Source organism: Pinus tabuliformis, chromosome 1_1 (assembly GCF_031772625.1).
Source record: "Pinus tabuliformis cultivar Carrire ecotype Pingquan chromosome 1_1, CPIR1, whole genome shotgun sequence".
In the NCBI taxonomy this organism is placed as follows: domain Eukaryota; kingdom Viridiplantae; phylum Streptophyta; class Pinopsida; order Pinales; family Pinaceae; genus Pinus; species Pinus tabuliformis.
In genome coordinates, this window is record NC_142297.1 from 437,822,066 (window position 1) to 437,830,567 (window position 8,502).

Below are 8,502 nucleotides of genomic sequence, written 5' to 3' on the forward strand. Positions count from 1 at the left end.
AGTCTTATCATCGTGTGTTTAATGGGTTCCATAAGTTACAACAAGTTCTAGGTAGTCGCTGGAATTCCGGGCTTGAAAAGTTCCTTAAATCTCGTGGACTCTCGCATAGCTTTGCTGGAAATAGTCCCTAGACGTAGGCATGCAGGCTTGTGGGAGATTCCAGAGCTCTCTGGATGCTGGCATGCCCATAGCATGGGAGCATCTAGAGGTCAAGTGGTCAAAAACCTTAGTGGGACCTAGGGGCATCATAACTGAGTGGTTCAGATGGCTCCTGGGAGTGTTGTTGCTAATGTGGAAGGTATGTTTGATGTGTTTCCATTGATTCTTCTTTTGTAAGGTCACCTAGGAGTTTGAATCATATCATAGTAGCCTCTCGTCACATGTTTACCCGGGTTGGTCGGTTACTTGGGTAGATGTGGGAGGAGGGTGTCACAATAAACATGGTGAAAAAGTAAAAGAATGTGGTAAAGAGTATATTTTAAATTTTAATGCATCTATCAACGTATATAAAATTATTTGAATACATTAATAACCTAAATAAAAAAAATATTATAAAATTGTATTTACAGTAATAATTAAAAATTATTTTTCTCACTTTGTCTTGATCATGAACCACATTAGTTGGTCACAAATTTTTCTCACTTTTGAATTTTGTATTTATAATTTTTTTGTAAGTTGCAGTGCAACCAACAAAACTGAGTCGTTACGAAAGCATATAAAATATAAAAATGTTTAACCTTGAATTTTCTTCACATATTGTTAACATTCTTCATATATAGGTAACGCTATAGAGTTAATTGTTATCACTTTGAATGCAAACAATGTAATTATTGATTCAAAACTTGATTATAAGCCTCAAGCTATAGTAAAAAATAAATAAATAGCCATTAATTATGATGCATTATTGAAGTCAATCTATTTTATTTTTTGGTAAAATGAAAAAATACACACAAACTAAACCTAAAAAAACCATGCCACAAATATGCCCAACGCTGAACCCTAGATCCTATTCCAAATATGCCCAAAGATGTGGGGGAAGAAGTTTAAAAGAGGAGTAAAAACATGGTAAATAAAAAAATGGTTGAGTGCTACTAACCTTTTGTCTACGTAATCCTTTTCTCCTAACGACTTGCAAACTTTGTACTGAAATTTTGTCTGTGCAATCCTTTCCTTGTAATAACCTGCAAACTCTATGCATTATTTGTATCCTTTCAAGCTTGACTACATTATTGCTTTTTCCTTTGCCCACGCTAATGCTGTAAACCTAATTTATAGTGCTTTAAACCTAACTTATAGGTATAAATTATATACTATAATAAATGTTTTATATATTAAATGAGATTATTAATTGTAAGAGTCTCTTCAGAGACATCCAATAAAATTGGAATGATATAGAGAAGATTAGCATGACCCCTGCACAAGGATGACATGCACAAATCGAGAGAAGAGATTAACCATAAGATAGTTGTAAATTATAAAATATTATATTAAGAAATATATTATTAGGTACTTGGAGCTTTAAAATCATTTATGTTTTTCCTCTTTGGAGGATATTCCACATTTTAAACATACATCAACTAATACTTTAAAAAAAAAAATTAACACATAAATGTTGATATTCTAATCAGTACTAGTTCAAATGGAAATTGATCAAACAATGAACCAAAATTAAGAGTCGAAGAGAAAAAAAAGTGCCAACAAAGTTTGCGTTAATTGTCATAACTAGATGTTGGGAAAGTTATTGTAGGTTTTCATAGTCATAATTTTGTTGATGTGAGCTTTTTCTAGAATACTTTGCAGTATCGTTGAGGTGTCTGACGTTGTGGGTGAACATTTCACACATCTTAGGGACATAAAACTATAATATTGGTACAAAGAGTGCTAGACCAAAATTAAATAGATAAAGAATATAAACGTTAGGGGATGTAAGGAAATTGTAAATGATAATGAATGAAAATTTTGATAGTAATATTGATTTCAATATGCCATAACATAACTTGTCATTGAAGAATGACCTGATGGTTGACTGGTGTAGGGGAGATGGTTGGGAATCGGGCGATGGAAGAACAAGGTTTTTTGGATAGGTTTTCCCGCGTGGTTTACTTTGGCGGCCATGGCTGAGCTTTGGGAGCTGGATGCTGTGGGCCCGAAGCCGCTGGAGTCTTTGGAAGTCTGCTTTCTTTTTGGCATGAATGGAGTCTGGATTAGGTGAAGCGCGGGAGTGGCATTTTGGAAAGGAGTCGCTAGATATTGAACGACACCTGAAGACCTCCTCGCCTGTTGGGGACTGGAAGAGTCAGAGGAGAACCTGCATTATTTCTTTCCGAAGTAGGCAGTAAAGTCAACAAGCTTGGAAATGGCAGTGGAAGAAGGAGTAAAGGAAAAAGATGCCATTGAACAGAGTTCTGGGGAAAATATAATGCGGAAAGGATTGTATTCAAGCTCTGCTAGGCCCTCGACTATAGAATAGGCGGGAAGGGAGTTGAACGAATCAGGAAAAGAGGGTCAAGATCAAAGTTGTTTTTCAGCATTGGCGGGTGGGGTTTCCAGGATGGTCGAGGAGCTAAATGAAGGCAACTATCTTCAGCCTGACAGGCATTCTGAGTCATTTGAGGTTGTAGAGGGAGAAGACAAGATGGAGGAAGTGGGTGGAAAGAGGAAGAAGTCCAAAATCTTCAGGAAAAAGGCGGAAAGACCTAGTTGTGTTTTTGGAGTGGATATCCACATAGACCAGGGGCTGGAAGCATCGGAAACACTTCTATTTGGCAGAGTCCGTGGAAGGAAGTTCTCGGTGGCCTTCATCAAGAAATGGGCCCTGGCTGAATGGAAAGAAGCTCTGGGACAACCAGAAGAGATTAAGATGTTTGACAGAGGTTGGTTCTGTCTTCATTTTGGGCAAAAGGAGCATGTCGAATGGGTGTTGGAAAAGAACTGGTGCCTAGGGAAGAGGCCTATCTTATTCAGGAAATGGTCGCCTCTTTTTGATGCCCAAAAAGAAAAAACAGAGGAGTTTCCAATCTGGGTCAAACTAATGGGTCTCCCTATTCAATTCTGGACTGACTCGGCTTTCTCCTCAATCAGAAACACTCTGGGTAAGTTTCTTGACTCAGATAAATCCTATTTACACACTCACGACTGGAGCGTTGCCCGCCTTATGGTAAGTTTAAACCCCAAAGAAGGTCTGGCGGATGCTATGCTTCTGAAGTATCATGGTCTAGAGTTTATCCAGACCCTGGACTACGAAAACCTTCCTTTTAGATGTCATCGATGACAAGTTTATGGACATCTGGCTAGGGAATGCCCTCTTGGCCATCGTCATCGTCGAAGGCAGAGGAAAAATGGGATTAAGATAAAGGAAAAGGAAAAAATGAAGATTATCGCTCAGAAGGAAGAGGTTCAGTTCAAGGAGGCTGAAGTTTTGGCAAGCGTTCAGGAGAAGGGCCCGGAGCCAGTGGGGGGAATTGGAATCGTTTAGCCTGAGGTGACAGCTAGTGCTTTTGTATCAACGTAGCTCTCTACAGATGGCTTCTCAGCAGTCCCTGCAATGGATGAATCGAAAAAGGCTTGTCCCCTCCCCCCTCAATCCTCCTCCCCTCACTTTTCAAGCGTTCTACATGTGTCTTGTAGTGGCGAGGTAGGTCTGTTATGTCAACTATCAAACGATAAGACAGACCTGAATATGGGACTAATCCCATCAGATAGTGTTATAATGTCGATTCCATCCCCTCCTTCTCACGGCTCTAAGCATTCTGGAGATGGAGGCCGTGAACCCCATTACAACCTAAGGCCCTTAGCCACCAGGAAAGGAAAAGGGCTGGTAGTAGGCGGTTTGGCAACGGATGAGGTGTCCATAGGTCTGAGGAAGTTAAGAGGGAGGAAGTCGGATTTGTCGAAGGCAAAGTTGAAGGCTATTATTGATATTGCTGGAGGGAAGCAGTTGTCCCTGCTATGGGTGCTTAGAGCAAAGCAATCACCCCCTCAGATTTTTAGATGATCATTTTATCCTATAACTACGGGGGTCTTGCTAGTATCCCCAAAAAAGTAGCACTAAAGGATCTGGTCAGGTCTAACAAACCTAATATCCTTTTTCTTCAGGAAACTCTTGGGAAAGGAGATGAAATTATAGGCTGTCTTCATAAGCTTCTGCTGGGTTGGAGTTTTCATGCAATGGATGCAAATGGTCATTCAGGAGGTGTGGTTTTGGGGTTTAACGTGAAGGTGGCATGTGAAATCTCTTCCTGGGGATCAGAAAACGTTTTGGCGATGGAACTTTTCTCCAACAAACTCTATATTCCCTTTCTTTTTCTTAATATCTATGGTCCTATTTCGGAGCGAGAGAAGTTCTGGAACTCTTTCTTCGCTAAGTCTTTTTTGGCGCATCCAAATCTTATTATTGGTGGAGAATTCAATTTTTCTATGGGCCTGACTGAATCTTGGGGGGTCAACACTAGAGCGGACCCCCTCTCTGCTTTCTTCCATTAGAAATTGGCCTCGTCGCCTCTTGTGGATGTTACCCCTTCAAAGTTGCGACCCACTTGGAGGAACCGTAGAATTGGAGATGACTAGATTGGGAAGAAATTAGATCGATTCTTAATAAGTGATATGCTGGCTGAGAAACTACAGGCGTTCAGGCATTGGGTTGGAGATGGTGGCCTCTCAGATCACTTACCGGTTTTCCTGGAAGTGAAGGGAGATCTAACCAAGCCAGGTATTCCTTTTAAATTTAACTCCTCTTGGCTTTTGGATGCATCATACACTAGTCTTTTTCATAAAACTTGGAGGAAAGCTGTTGTCAATGAAAATGAGAATCGAAGTCAGCTTTTTATGGAAAATTTATTAAGGATGAAGGCCGCTTCCAAACTCTGGGCTCTACAAAAGAAGTTGAAGGAAGAAGAATTAATGCAAGCTGTTAACTCAGAACTCGCCCTCCTTGAAGATCCAGATAGTTTTGGCTATGGTACAGGTGAATCTCGATCGAGAATTCATGAGTTGGAAATGGAAAGAAGGAGAATTCTTCAGCTCAGGGAGCAAAGCTGACGTCTTAAAAGCAGAGCGATCTGGTTACAGGCAGGGGATGAAAATTCCAAGTTTTTTCAGAATTATGCTAAAGGGAGAAAAAACTCAAACACAATATGGGAAATGAAGAAAGCAAATGGTGATTTAGCGCTTTCTTTCGAAGAGTTGGCCACTGAGGGGGTTAATTATTTCAAACACCTCTTTAAAGCTCCAGGCGAAGCTTCAATTGCAGAAGTTATAAGGGTTGCCCAGATTTTCCCACGATTTATAGAGGAGGAAGACAATGACTCTCTCATGGCACCTATTTCTAAAGAGGAGGTTGAAAGTGTCCTTAAATCGATGCAAAAGGACAAAAGCCCCGGTCCGGATGGCTGGACAGTTGAATTCTTCCAGCATTTCTTTGAATTCATTGGTGATGAGTTAGTGGATGTAGTGGAAGAATCCAGGCATTCAGGTTCTATCTATCAACCCTTCAATGCTACTTTTCTAACACTCATTCCCAAATCTGATATCCCAGGTTCTTTTGGCGATTTCATGCCCATTTCTCTGTGTACATGTGTTTATAAAATTATTGCTAAAATCATTGTTGTCAGGCTAAAACCTTTCCTTTCTAAAAATGTTTCTCCGGAGCAGTTTGGCTTTTTAGATGGCAGGCAAATTCATGAAGTTGTGGGAGTTGCCCAAGAAACACTCCACAGTCTTAAACTTGGAAAGAAAAAAGGAGTCGTTGTGAAAATAGATTTATCGAAGGCTTACTATAGAATTAGCTGGCTATATCTGAGACTTTTGTTAACTCATCTGGGGTTCAAATTCGAATTTGTAAGATGGATTATGAGCTATGTTTCATCTTCTTCCATAGCTGTCCTGATTAACGGAGCATCCTCTAGTTTCTTTAGCCCTGAACGTGGCCTGCACCAAGGTTGTCCGCTCTCTCCCATCTTGTTTTTGCTGGCAGCAGATGGAATCAGTCGTTTGATCCAAGAAGCAAAAAGACAGGGATTTCTGAAAGGAATCGAAGTTGCTCCAAATTTCTGGGTCACTCACCTTCTCTTCGTGGATGATATAATACTCTTTAGCAATGGCAGCCTCGAGGACTGTAGGATGCTCAAGAGGATCTTGGACCTCTTTCTGAAAGCTACTGGCCTATGCATAAACGAGAGAAAATCTACTCTTACTTGCTCAGGTCAGGCTAGAGAGGAGGTGCACAGAGTGGCTTTGGTTCTGAATTTTGAAGTTAAATCGCTGAAGGATTTTTTTAAATATTTGGGGTTCTATCTGAAACCAGATAATTATAGGATAAAAGATTGGCAGTGGATCATTGCAAAATTTGATTCGAAACTGAAACATTCGAGCCACAAGTGGCTCTCTCAGGCAGGTAGGCTTGTTCTAATTAAATCAGTTATGATGGCAATCCCAGTCTACTGGGCTAGCCTGACCTAGGTGCCCAAAGGAATTCTAAATTCTATTGAGAAATTATGCAGCAGTTTTCCGTGGGCGGGGTCCAAGTCTTAGAGAGTTACCCCGTGGATCGCTTGGGACAAAATAGCCTGCCCTAAAGAGTGGGGAGGCTGGGTTATAAAAAACCTTGCTAGTTTCTCCCAATCACTTGCAGCAAAGTTGGCTTGGAGGATCATTACTATGGAAAATTTGTGGACTATTGTGACTAAAAGGAAATATATAGATCGATTAACAATGCTAGATTGGATTAGACTACCGCAAAAGTCTTCCAAAAATTCATCGGTGGTCTGGAAAGCAATGGTTGCATCTGTTAACATCATAGACAAGGGTTTGGCATGATATGTGGGAGATGGAACTCAGATCCGTTTGGGGCGAGATCCCTGGATTGGCTGTTCTGAGGGATTTACTCTATCTCAGGGATTGGTTGCGGCTTTAAAAGACAAGGGTCTATACACTCTAAACCAGGTAGCTGATCCTCGGGCCTCTTCCGTTTGGAATCAAGGGTGGCTTCAAGGAAGAGACTTAGATTTGACCGATGATAGGTTGGAGGAATGGGACAAGTATACAAGGGACCTCCTCAACTCCTCAGTTAGGCTTTTTGACTCCCCAGATGAGCTAAAATGGGTTTTTGCTCAGAATGGTTTTTATTCTCCAAAAGCAGGTTACAAATGGATGATGTCTCAAAATGGTTGGGAGAATCCGAATTGGTGGGCTAAATCTTTATGGAAGTTAAAAGGACCAGCTAAATCAAAATTGTTCTTCTGGTGTGTCCTATTCCAGAAAGTTCCTACGTGGGATTTCCTTCAAAGAAGAGGTAGGATTGGTCCTGGCAGGTGTCCACTGTGTAAAGACAATGTTGAATCAGTTCAGCATTTATTTCTCTTTTTCCCTTTTAATTCCAGCCTTTGGGCAGCAATGCTAAGCATGATAAATGTCCCTTATAGATGGGAAGGGCAGGGGCTCTTAGAGGCCTGGCAGAGATGGTGGAACGATTCCTCAAACGAAAGAGAAAGAACCATTCCATTACTCATCACATGGGGGACTTGGCTAGCTAGAAATCAAGTTATTTTCAAGGATTCTGTCTTCCCTATTGGAAGACTTGCCGCAGAAGGAGCTGCCATTTATGAAAGTATTCCTATACCTCAAGCTCTTAATCCTTCCAGAGCTGTTTGTCAAGAACTCATTAGATACTCTATGCCGTGGGCTTATTTTGATGGGGCTTCGGATATTAATGGTCGATGCGGGGCTGGCTTGATCATCCACTTTTCAAAGGAGAAGGTTGTTAAAGCTTCAATAGGTCTGGGACAGGGTTCAAATAATTTTTCCGAATTGAAAGCCCTACATCTCCTCCTCAGCTGGCTTATTCTTAGAAATGTGAGAGAAGCTCAGATTTTCGGGGACTCCATGAATGTGGTGAAGTGGTTTAATGGGGCTCCGTTGCAGCAATCTTACTATGTTTCCTCTGTTCAGAGAAGTTTCTCGCCTTAGGAGTCGCTTCATGGAGATCTCTCTTAGTCACATCTACCGGGAAAGGAATTTTGCCGCGGACTGTCTTTCTAAAGAAGGAGTTGAACTTGAGATGGGGACGTGGTCTATCTCGCAGGTTGAAAATGGGGTGGTTCAATCTGTCGAACAGCCCATCTTTGCTTAACTCTTCTTCTCAGTTCTTCGGTCCATGTAAATAATCGCTTTGTTTTTCTGCTCTTTTCCTTGTTCTTCTACTCTCTGTTTTTTTCCCTGCCAGCTTCTTGGGCTGTTTTCCCTATTTGTGGATGCCCGGGCAGCGGTTTCAGTTTTTCTCTGTAGCGCAAGAATCCACAAAGTGTTTATTGTGGATATCTGTGGCCTTTATCTCTGATCATGTTATGGTTGCATTTTCCGCGTGAACATGTTTCTGGCGAAGTGTGTGGTTTTGGAGGAGGTTTTCCCTCTGGTGGTGGCTTGCTTTGTTTTTTCAGCAAGCAAGCTTGGCAGTCAGCTGAGACTTTCCTCGCTTGGTGGTGGATACAGTCTTGGCGTTATGCTTAC

The 8,502-nt window shown here is 41.2% G+C and overlaps 1 non-coding gene across 1 annotated transcript; it reads left to right on the forward strand.

Moving 5' to 3' along the window:
• The first annotated feature begins 1,356 nt into the window (after positions 1 to 1,356).
• On the forward strand, positions 1,357 to 1,459 carry LOC149213605 (U6 spliceosomal RNA). The gene has a single exon (XR_016251463.1). It is a non-coding gene; the product is annotated as a U6 spliceosomal RNA (small nuclear RNA).
• Positions 1,460 to 8,502: the final 7,043 nt, after the last annotated feature.